Here is a 12,371-nt window from a genome sequence, read left to right as displayed (position 1 = left end):
GATGCATTCCTTTGCGCTGACTGACTGTGTTTACATTGACATCCTCTCTTCTGTGTGTGGACCACCGCACCACAGAAGCACACACACACACAGATGCACCAAAACCAAGTTCATCAACCGAGGAAAATAAATGAAAGTAAGAGTCAATGATACCATGAAATAAATAGAACGTAATGCATCATTATAACGATGGTGTGGTTTATGTCTTTACATTCTGGGACCCCTTGACTTTGTCTCCGCTAATTACACTTGCACATGGCGGCGCGCTCTCTAAAGGTGGACATTTTTCATCAGCATGCTCAGGATGGCAGCATAGTTGGAAGTTCAAATGGAACTCAAACACATTAGAGTACATTATGCCAGCAGAGGTTACGGAGTAAAGTCAAGAGCTGCCTAACTGTAATAGCGCCCTTAATCATATACCACCTGATCCTGCAGAGTGAAGCAGGGGGAGGAGCGGCCCAGATTCATTGAAAAATAAATGCAGCCAAGTGGGATCTTTTTATAGCTGCGGCGAGCCAGAGGACAATATGTAGCCATGTGAGCTATGTTTATTTTATTAAAGGGAGTAATGGCACTGTTGCGTGGGTGGGGGTGGGGTAGAACAAGACAAAAGGACAGCGACTGGGCCGAGAAGTAAAGAGGGCGAGCATTAACAGTTGATCTATCATAAGGTCATCTTTTTCCGCCGCGCACACGTCACATGAGCGTTGCCTACCAAAGGACAGTCAGCACATTCAAATGTCACTGTCTACGGGCTGGCGTTGTGTAATGCCAAGCTCGCACAACCACACATACTTGTGTGTGTGTGTTGTGTAAAAACAGAAGTGAAGAACGATCGCACGTACCTTCTGAGCCCTACCCAGGACGTTCCAGGTACTGTGTTGTGCAAGACGCTCCTACCCCGTCCTCCTCCTCCTCCTCCTCCTCGTCTCCATCCATATTAGGATGTTATTCCTCCTGTATTGTGTCACCGTCTCCTGTCCTGCGTTATTCTTGTATTCACCTGTCAATCTGGCTTAATGGGTCTTATTATTTGCTGAAATAATGCTCTATTGTGGACAAGCCTTTAATATTGAATGGGATGACACAGTAACAGCTGGCTTTATCTCTAATCTGCTATTGTTTTTTAATGCTCATATAGCCAACATTCATGATTTAGCGTAGCTTGACTAAACCCAGTGTTAATGGGTGAAACACAGGCGTGACCAATCCAGGGCTCCTCCTCAGTCTACCCTCTTTCATCTCTCCTTCCTTCACTCACTGATAGATCCTCTGCTATATCTGTGTGTGTGTGTGGGTGTGTGTGTGTGTGTGTGCTGACATGTCCGTCCTGCCCGGTCACAGTTAATTGCCAGGCGGATTATGCGCTGTTGCGAATGGATAAAAACATTTGTGCAGTGAATCATTTTGACTTTACCGGCACACACGCCTTCACTTACAGTAAGGATCCATAGCAGCACGCCCGCCTCTTCCTCAAGCTTCCATGAAAAGCGACGTCGATGCCAGTGGCTCCGGAGCTGCCCAACAAGGAGTTAACACCTCAGATGGAGAGACATGGTAGAGGGGGAGGAGGAGGATGGTGTGAAGGAGAAAAGGAGTGGCTGGCGGCAGGCGCAAAGGTGGTGAGCTCAGGGCTGTGGAATCAGGAACTCTTTGCTCTTTACTCTACTACGCCCCTGCACTACCGCCACCGCAACACCCACACCTCCACCCATGCTCTCTAACCGGACGACCTCTGCTCCGTTCTGGTCTAGCTGGAATGCTGACTTTCACCCGCACCCACCCCCCTCTTGTACATTTCTCACCCCTCCTTCTCTTGCAAAATAGGGAGAAAATAAAGGGGAAGCTGCATCCACTGTTTCAAGCAGCGGCTTTGTGCGATCAGAAGTCCGTCTGTGAACGTGAATCATTCTTGTGTTAAAAACTTCTGAATCAGAGAAATATATGTAATGCGATGTCTTGGTAAAGTTAAGCAGAAGTGCCACTGTCTGACTAAAAATATCTCTCCGAGCAGCAGCAGCAGAAGGAAAGTCTGATTCCACACGAGGCTCTATTAAAACCCACAGATTCAGCAGTGCAGACCTCAGGCTGATTCCAGCGAGGATCATTCCTGCCTCTAGAGCTGGAGTTTGTACTGAGCGAGAGCGGGAAAAATATTCACACACTGTCCCAGTTGAAACAGATTCCAGTAAAAGCAATTTGTGTAAATTTGTGTCTGGGGAAAATGGCTTCAGAGTGGGCGTGCCTCAAATCAACAAGAGATGTCTATTTGTTCTAATATCTCTGAGTCATACAGGAGCTTTGCTCTACATGAGGGCTGCCCAAAGTGGGGCCCGTGGGCCAAACTTGGCCCACCATAAGGTTCAAATCTGCCCACCAGATGTTTCTAGAGAAAATAATATATATTTAAAGGTGCAGTATGTTCAAATTTTACTTGGAAACATTAGAAAATGAGTGTGAAGCACCATGATGACGATATATCTACTGAAGTTAGCATTCTAGGCTACGTGGTGGTGGAAGAACCTACACTTCCCTGGTGTCCCATGTTCACAATCCGGACCATTAGCTCCATCGCTACCTGAGCTTACTAGCTAAGGGTTAGCAGCATTTAGCACTACCTCTGGTGAAATGCTGCCCCATATTGGTTCTAATTATGACTTTGACAGGTGGCAAATTCTTACACGTTGCACCTTTAAATAATTCTGATATCTGAAATCTTAAGAAAAAAAAAAAACTCGATGAATTTTTCATTTCAATCTGAGAATGGTGGGCAGAGTGACACTTTGAAGTCAGTGGGGATTTTGCATCTTATAAATGCTATACAGAAGGTGTGGACTCTGCATAAGTTTCAGTTTTGGCCCTCCGAGCGAGAAAATGTGGGCAGCGCTGCTCTGTACGATTCAGGAAGGAATGAGTGCGTTTGCAAAAACTGATAAAAGCCATTTTTAGAATGAATAAACCGACAGCAATTTGATGGATGCTCACACACAAAAAAAACTCCATTTAGGATAATAAATGAAAAAAAAGAAGTCTGTTTTTGCTAATAAACCCCTCGAATAATAATGCATCCTCAACTCTTCCTCTTTTAGCACCTCGACCTCTTCGGGTCAGGTCAAGTTGGCCATTCCTCTGAGTTCAGACACTCCAGGCATGGCTGGCATGAAGTACTCATCAACATATTTGTCACTATCTATCTTTGGTGGTAATGGACCATAGACACTGTCTGTCTCCTGTTCCACGATATGACTCACTGCACCATACTGCATGAATAAAAGCCTTGTGTTTCCTGATAGCAGAACAATTCCAGTTGGCTTCGTAACGTGTGAGGTGGCCAATGTTTCTGATAAAAAAATGAAAGATAAAGATGTTTATCTGATAGAGTAGCTTGTCAAACAAAATAAACCTTTTCCTTTTGAAACCAGTTCAAGGCTGTTTGCCGTAGCTAGGTCAACAGCGGGGAATGGATGGGGAAGAGAACAGGGCGGTAGCTGGCACATCTGTCATCCATTTGGGGTGGGAAAAGGAAGGGATGGCTTTCTGCTTACCTGTGCACCGTCAGCCCAGGAGGGGCGGCGAGGACATTTGTCAAGGAGCCGGGGAGTAAATAGTGAGGAAACAAACCGCCATCTGTCTGGGCCCATTGATTTTCACATGAAAAGCAAATACATCCATTCTGTTTGCGCTGCCTCCCAGCCCTGTCTGCCTGTTGGGCGGGCGCAGAGTCGAAGTTTACCTTTCAACATCATGTTCCTTTGATAATCCTTATATATGACTGAACCTGGAGCCTGACAACTCCCTTTTGTGGGGTGCCACTAGCTGGAAATGAGGAGCGAACATGAAGTGCTTCAGCCCTAGCGTGAGTCACTTTTGGATACGTAGAGTCAGCGCTGCCGGAATGGCGGCAGGTTGGTGATAGCATGTCTGAAGGGACCACATCCGTTCTTTGTAACAATAGTGTGACGTGTCCACGGCTGACCTTAACACAGGGCAATGACAATTGATCCAGCCTCTCACATCCTCCGCTTTTAAAAAAAATGCAACATTTACCTCTATCTCCTCCGGCCTACACTTCAAAGCAATGAGTTCATTCACGACTGCGATATGTCACCAAGGTGTGTGTGCGTGTGTGTGTGTGTGTGAGTGGAGGAGGGCCCGAGAAGAAAAGACAGAAAGAGCAAGATGCAGGGACTGATCTCGAGAAAGAGCGAGCGCGCTTTAATGTCTTGTGTCACCACCACCTGCCTCCTCTTATGAAATCTCTTCATGTTCCACCCACTGAGTTTCCAATCCTCCATTCTGCCCTTGAACAGACACTAATTCAACCACCGCATCTAATCCCTAATGTAAAGACCTGATAAATTCCTTTCACAGCCACCATGTAAATGTTTATCGTTAAACGGGGGGCATTCACAGAATTATCACTGAGGGGCGTAATGACTTTTTATGAGGCCTGACTAAGGTTTGTGGGAAGATAACCTAACAAAGAGCTCCTAGGTGCTCTCCCTGTGTATTATCCTCCCTGTTTTGGCTTTGATCGTTTTGGCATTTTCCTGCCGACACTTTAGATATACAGCTGATGCAACCAAAATGTCATCCCTCTTTTTGTACAACCGCTGGAGAGAGGGCCTTTTCATTTAGGGAGGGGAATTTGAAACAGCTCTAACCTTTCATCCACAATGCTGCCACTTTACGCTGTGGAATTCTTAATTCAATGAGAGGCGTACCGAGGCACCTGCTTTCATCAGCGCTGAGGTCCTCTGAGGAAGTGCACGGAAAGAGAGGGAAAAGGGGATGGAGGGCGGCATTAGCAACTTGTTGACAAGACTCCGGTGGCAAAAACAAAACGAAACAAGCACCTAAGGGCTCGTGATGTCATGTGGCACAAACAGGTTTTTACAGTTGGGACAATAACAAAACATACGCAGACACACGCATGCACACAGACATTATATATTATCGGGAACAAGATACTGACAAATCACACCACGTCATTTGATGACTGTATACGTTTGTGTTTTCACATGTATGTCCATGTGCACGTGTCACTGTCACTGTCACTGTTTCGCTCATGTCCTTTCATGTCTGCCCTCCAACGGCCTCCTCAGCATCGTGGACCCGCGTGGTGTGTCATCGCAGGCTTTGCCGTTGCATTCCCGTCCCCGTTCTCACATTATCTAATTACCATGCAAACAGTCAGATGAGAAGAGTATTGTCATGAGGGCAATTTGTTATTACCGCTTTTCAAAATGTGTTGTACTCAGTCTTTCCTCATCTTTTTGACTTATTTCTTCATTCTCCACCCCTCTTTTTAAGCCCCCTCATCCCCTCCCTCTCTCCGCATTCCTTGGTGAGTGGGTGGAAAGTTCAATGGGGATGTGGGATCCCAGAAGGGCAAGGGGAGGGGGGGGGTTGCCTCTTACCAGAGCGTGTGTGTGTGTGTGTGTGTGTGTGTGTGTGTGTGTGCAAACCAGGGGCTTCTTATCAGCCACTCTGATCTGTCAGCAGTGGCGGGTGGCTGCTCGGTGAAGTGGAGTCCCTTGAGAGTGGGTGAAATGTCCAAAATGTGTCCTGAATAGTCAAATTCAAAAGATTCTCAACATTAAAGGGGCACGATGGAGTTTTGGAGAAGAGATTCAAACTCAGAATTTGAATATTCACAATATTAATGAGGTGATAATGCAAACCCAGAAATATTTATTTTTTCCATAACTGAATAAACAAGCTGTTCTCAGAGGAAAATAAGGTCCTCAGAACTCTGTTTGAAGCTAGAAAGGTGGCGGGGTCCGCCAAATATGAACAAAAATTGGGTTGTCCTTTCAGGTCAGTCTTTTTAATTCAGTCACAAAGGCGAAGAGAGTTTGTTTAGGCATTAAAAAAATGAAGATCTTTCTTTCTCCTCTGATTAAAAAGGTCCAACCCAAAACTACATAGCGCACCTTTAAAGCTGAAACTTTGCATACTGTTATCATGTAAGCATCTGTTCTTTGTTACATTGTTAGAGCTGAAAACACTCCTTCAATTGTTGTGGTTCACCTTCATCACCCAGTCACTGCTGTTCTCCACTTCAAGATAGAGACAGACCCTGACAACACTTAATGACAGAAGGACCTCTGCTGGACAAGTCTCGACACTGCACCTCCTTGTTATCTCTGAAGAGGAATGCAGCGACTCTATACTCTCAGTTTCATAGACGGTTAAACTTTTTTTGAACTTTTATTTCTTTAAATGTCTATATTAGACTTTGATCCTGCAGTGATAACATCTGGCATCCCGTACAGCTCATCACTTTAAGAGGAAGATCTGTTATCTGCTGTTGCTCTTGTAATGTAACACTTGATTGCTTCACTTACTTCACACATGACAAGTCAAGAGCTGAAAGGGCAGGGCCGCGTGGGCAAGTCATTTCCAGCAGCTTGCATAACCTTACTGTGGTGACAAACCCATCGCTGGTGCCATTCCTCACCCTTTTGTCAGCGTGTTTACCTTCGCTTGTGTCTTATCTCTGTCACACACTGCAAGCAAACAAACTGGTTTTAGAAGCAGCTCTGGTCCGTGGGCTGCGAGTGTAGGAGACACACAGGAAGCGGTGGGCGACCAGCAAACTGTATTTCCCCTTCCTGTCTATCCAGCCTGCCCTTTGGCTATTAATGTAACTCTGAGCTACCCACCATACACCCACATGGCCACTGGGAGCTGGTGTGCACTAGAAATCACGGACACACACTTACATGCACAAAAGTGATCTCAGTGTAAATAATTAGTGGCTGAACAAGCCGGCAGTTGCACAAAAGAGCCACGCGAAGTGATCGGTACAGTATGTGTCCTCATGGCTGGCTTTCATATCAGTCCATTAGCTCTTGCTTCTCCCTCCTACCTTGCCGGTACACAGACAACAGACAGCAGGGTGCAATTAAATAGGTGTCCATCACTCCATCACGACGTCTATCACAGCCAATGAGGAGGTGATGTACAGTGTGCATGCACAGCAGGAAAATACCAGCAGCGTGATAACAAGGTTTCCAATTCTTTATGTAGCCGCACCTGCACGTGAATAACACACACATACACACACTCAGTCAGCAGCTCACTGTGAAGGAAATTAACGTTCATTTCCATTCACTGTTTTTTTCCCTCCCTCCTTCAAGTAGGCCTGATTTTTCTGAGAGTGGGCTGACAAATTTAGCACTTCAGCTGGGCACTCTCAAATCCCTCCATCTCTTTTCTCTCTATGTTCAATTTACCACTCACACACATGGCACAGCCTACACACACATGCACACACACACACATATACCCATGATCCATGTTCCCATTGCAGTCCTTATCTCCTGCCCCCGGTCATCCAGCTCATCTGTGAGAACAGAGAGAACACACACTGGCATGAATCACAGTGAATCATGGAGCCCAAATAGCACCCAAAGAGAGGTGTTGCATTTAACCAGGACACAGACTATTTATAATGGCCTGGGCGTGCACATTCTCATTATAGGCCACAGAGGATGCTGACAATGGACAGGCAGATGAGGGGGTAGCGACTCTTTTTAAATGTCACCAGCAATGTATCTTCTTATCTCCAGGCTGTTGTGGTGGCAGTCTGTTTGAATACAATATTTAGAGCAGAGTGAATGAGGCGGAATGGAGGGAGAGAAAAGATCGTTTATTGGATGCAGCGATTCACAGATAAGGGGGCACACACACTTCATAACCACTGCGCCCAGGAGATTATGTTTTCACCTGTGTCGGTTTGTTTGTTTGTTGGTTTGTAAGCAGGATTACACAAAAACTACTGAACGGATTCCCACAAAACTTGGATGGAGAACAGGTCAGAGCCCAGAAAAGACCCCAGTAAATTTTGGTGCGAATCCAGGGATTTTTTTGCACTTTCTTTAAAGCTCCTCTATGCAACAATTTGTAGCAATTTACATGTATTAATCATGTTTTTTATTGGCCGTATGTGAGTGGATGGTAACGTTAAGTCGACCATGACAGTGAAACAAGTCCAGTTATCTCCAACAACAACTTATCCTGCTAATTACCTGAACATGTCCATGCCTCATTGAAAGCTTCCTCACTGTACGCTCTCTCTGGTACTGAAATTTGGCAGTGATTGATTTGTGTGATGTGAATTACTCTGTGGGACTGATGTAATTCAGTCAGTACAGGAAGAAGTACTGAGCTCAGTACCCATCCCTCCTGATTTAAACACTGATTATAGATTGTGTATAAGCACACGTACGACTCTATCACTGCCGATTTGAATTAGTTTTTTTTTTTAAAAAGGGGGGAAAAAATCCCAACAATACAAACATGACAACAAAGTATCTCTCCCGTGCAGACCTCTGCCTGATAAGCTTGTTAAAGTCTAATTAGTGTAATGAGAAGCTGCAAAATAAATAAACATAATTATCATATCAAATACATTAGCTGTTTGGGGGATGATAGACTAATTTGACAAACACTTTGTTCTTCTGTTTTCTTTTGGCTTATTCTCTCTCCCCACATGCCAATCATGCTCAATGCATCACATCAGGACAGAGTTGGGAAGTGCAGGCTCATCAATCCTTGGCAAGCTAACACGCAAATTACACTGTGTCTGATCCTGAAAGCAACAATGCACTGAACCCAACCCCCCAAAATCGCCGGCTAGCAGGGTAGAAACCACATTTCAGGTGAAACAGCTTCGAGAAGCAATCAGCGCCTGAACAATTACCTCTGGTGAATTGATTACATATTGATTGAGGGCAGCCAGACACCTGACCAGAATGTGCAGACCCTCAATACGCACATTATGAATCAACAGAGGCCTGTAGGACCTAACAAAGAAATGATGAAAACTAGGTATGATGGTGGAGGATACAAAACACTTGAACACCGTGACAGTCTTTCTTCTGTTCCAGTGGAGGAGGGAGAGGAGGAGAAAGGAGGGGCGATTTCATTATCAGCCAACATGTAGGCTCATGCCGCATGGCTTTACCCAACCAACCGTTGTCATGGTAGCAACTTGTCATGTCATCTGCGTCTCACCTTGAATGAATGGAGACCTGCGGGACACGTGCCCTCCCCCTGGGAGCGTGCACAGGGGGCGTAGTGGAAGTGCGTCAGCCCAACGAGCAGCTGGGGACACACCCACGGCAACCTGCCTTACTGTTTGTGTGCCTGCGTGTGTGTGTGTGTGTGTGTTAATGCGTATGTGTTTGCTTTCCTAGAAGAAGACAAGCGAAGCTGGCTTCCTCAGGACCGTGTTGTCACTACAGGGACGACAACAATAGCAACAACAACATCGGTAGCAGAAGCCCTCGACCAGCTGCTTGTGAATCGGAAAACTGTACTTAACTGGCCCGCGATCTGAAGAGTATCACCAATGAGTCTCAATACGATATGTACATACTGCTAATCTGTGATGTGAAAGAAAAGTATCTGGGAATTAATATTTCCGAAAAACCTGTGAAAATGTCAGTATCTGGCTGCCAAAGGGCTTCTTCCTCTGCGGCAGTGTCAAAGGGGCACTATGTAGTTTTAGAGAAGAAATTCAAACTCGGGTATGAGGTAATAATACAAACATTTGTTGCTAGAAAGGTGGCGGGGTCCGCCAAATGTAATTGTGTTGTCCTCTAAGATGGGTTTGTTTATTCAGTCGTGAGAAGGAAGACAGTTTGTTGAAAAACCAGTCAATGAAGATCTTTCCCTTCTGACTAAGATTTCCTCTCCATAACTACATAGCGCACCTTTAATGTGCCGTAACATTGATAGTGTCATGTTCACGGCCTGACAGCAACAACAACAAACGGGTCACTCAGAGAAAAAGCATCTTCATTTGAGCGGGAGACGTTCAGTTCATTTGATTTGGAAAACTGATTTCTCATCCGCACGTTCTGTTTTTTTACTGATCCGACGGTCCTATAAAAATCAGAAAATCTACAAAAAGTCTTTTTTTTTATTTGAGTAGTATTCCAAATACTATGTGAAGAGGCTGAGTTGTTGTACATGTAGGTGTTTTTGCACTTTTGATAATGTCTTGTATCTCCCATCTTGTTTTCTCTGCATTCACACTCAGTCTGTCTTCACAAGAGCCGGACGTCTGTTTTTTTCTGCATCGCCTCTTGAAGTTGTCCATGTCTCTTGAGTGTTTATAGAATGAATGCAAGATACTGTGTGTGTGTGTGTGTGTGTGTTAGCGTGCACGCCTGTGTGTGTGTGTGTGTGTGTGTATGTGTGTGTGTGTGTGTTAGCGTGCACGCCTGTGTGTGTGTCTACAAGTTTGAGTGTGCTGAGGGGGTGATGAGGGGAGAGGAGGAAAGGCACGGCAGGTTTCCATGACAACAACTTTTTATTTGCGCTTCCTCAATGGCGTTGGTGGAGGAGATAGATAGATAGATAGATAGATAGATAGATAGATAGATAGATAGATAGATAGATAGATAGATAGATAGATAGATAGATAGATAGATAGATAGATAGATAAAAGGAGACAGAGAGAGTCTGGTGGAGTTATTAGGAAGAGACAGGCTAGTGGGCTGGGGTGCATGGGCAGGCGGGGGTGGAAGAAGCCAGCAGAGTTGTATGCATGCTTGCCGGCTTTGTCTAGAACAGAATGTCCTCTTTGTATACACCCCTCCCATGATGGATGACAAGGAACCAACAACTTGCTCGCAGTCATCCAGAAATACCTTATGAATATAGTGACATCTGTGTCTGTAGTATCTGATAAGAAGCAAGCGTGCCTCTCAAAAGAAAATGGAACAATGAGAGTGTGTGCCTAAGCATTTAATGTGGGTGGGTGTTTGTGTGCTGACGTGTGTGTGTGTTTCAGATCCAAATAATCTGCCACTTTGTCCACGTCTCTCGTCTCAACCTCAACAGACTAGACTTCTGGTTAAATGAAATAGAAATTTAAAACATGACGCACACGTGGCGTGTAACCGAGTGATCTCGTTTTTCAGATCGGGAGAAAGTGCTGCTGAAACTTCTATCCGCCCTCATTTAGTTTGATGCCGAGACCACATGAATCTAACGCCCACCTTAGGCTGCGCAGTCAGGTGGCCCGAAAACAATACAGTCGCAAAAGCATCTGCAAGATAAACAAATGAACCAGTGGTGCGAGTTTTCCGCACACAAACGTACAGACGTGACCGATGAAGAGCGTGCAAAACATGCAACGTGAATGCAAGCCTGAGAACTAAATGTGTTGCTGATTTGGCGAGGCTTTTTTTAGTTAAAGGGTAACACCACCAATTTTAGCCGTTAAAGTGTGGTTGCAGGGCTTCTGTGGCCCCGGAGGAAGCTGCATGTAATCTGATGGCATCTGAGGCTCACTCAATGGCTAAGTCGCAATGTGGGTAATGTAGGCGGCAGGTTGTGAAACACAGTCCACTGGTCTAACATTGCACCGCTGTAACACTGTGGCACATCCATCTCAACACCGCTGATTGAATGGGAGCGTACCTATGTTCCCCGGGTCCTATGTTCCCCGTTTTTCCCAAAAAAGGTCCTATGTTCCCCGGTTTGTTCATCAACCGGCAACAGCGGGGAACATAGGACCCTTTTTTTAACAAAAGGTCCTATGTTCCCCACTGTTGATAGGGATGATCCCGTTTGAATCGTCTGCCCCCTCAAGGCATTGCCAGTTTGTGCACAAGCTAATGTTGCTAACGCTGACGAGGACATTCTAACATTAGCTAGCAAATGTTATCTACCATTGCTAATGCAAGCTAGCAAACGTTAACATTGCTAATGCTAGCTAGCTAACATTAGGGCAGCACGGTATGCTGGGTGCAGAACTCAGCCATTCAACTACCAAGACCACTGATGAAACACGGACGTTGGCTCACGAACGCTTGGTAGAAGCTGGAACCAACCGTCAGAATTCTTACACAGAGATCAATAAAACAATCATTTTGGACCCAACAAACATTTTAAAACTACTGATTCACAATTATAATAATGTCTTTTTGAGTAGAAGAGATCATTTTATCCTGCACCTTTCTACCAGCTCTGTAGATGTGTTATGCTTTTAAAAAACAATTTGCCTCCACAAAAATGTCACCTCCTTTATTCAACACAAACCACATATTTTCAAAACCTGGTGCCTACATTACCCACAGTGCAACAGTTGCTGAGTGACATCGCTAGAGGCAACATGCGGCTTTCTCTGGAGCCACAAAAGACACTCAAGAACTCCACACGTTACCCTTTGATACCCTTTGATAGATAGGTTTGTTTTTTATTATTTTGAAAAGGTTGAATAAAAAAATACAGATGAGTGTAACGGTGAACATCAAATAATCCTCTCAGTCTACTGACACTCTTGTTTGCCCTTATTTTGTTTGATTCTGAGCCGCGTGAATCATACGCCCACCTTGGGAATTGGA

This window comes from Pagrus major, chromosome 11 (assembly GCF_040436345.1).
Source record: "Pagrus major chromosome 11, Pma_NU_1.0".
NCBI lineage: Eukaryota > Metazoa > Chordata > Actinopteri > Spariformes > Sparidae > Pagrus > Pagrus major.
The sequence above is the reverse complement of the archived record's forward strand: the minus strand, read 5'-3'. Positions refer to the sequence as shown.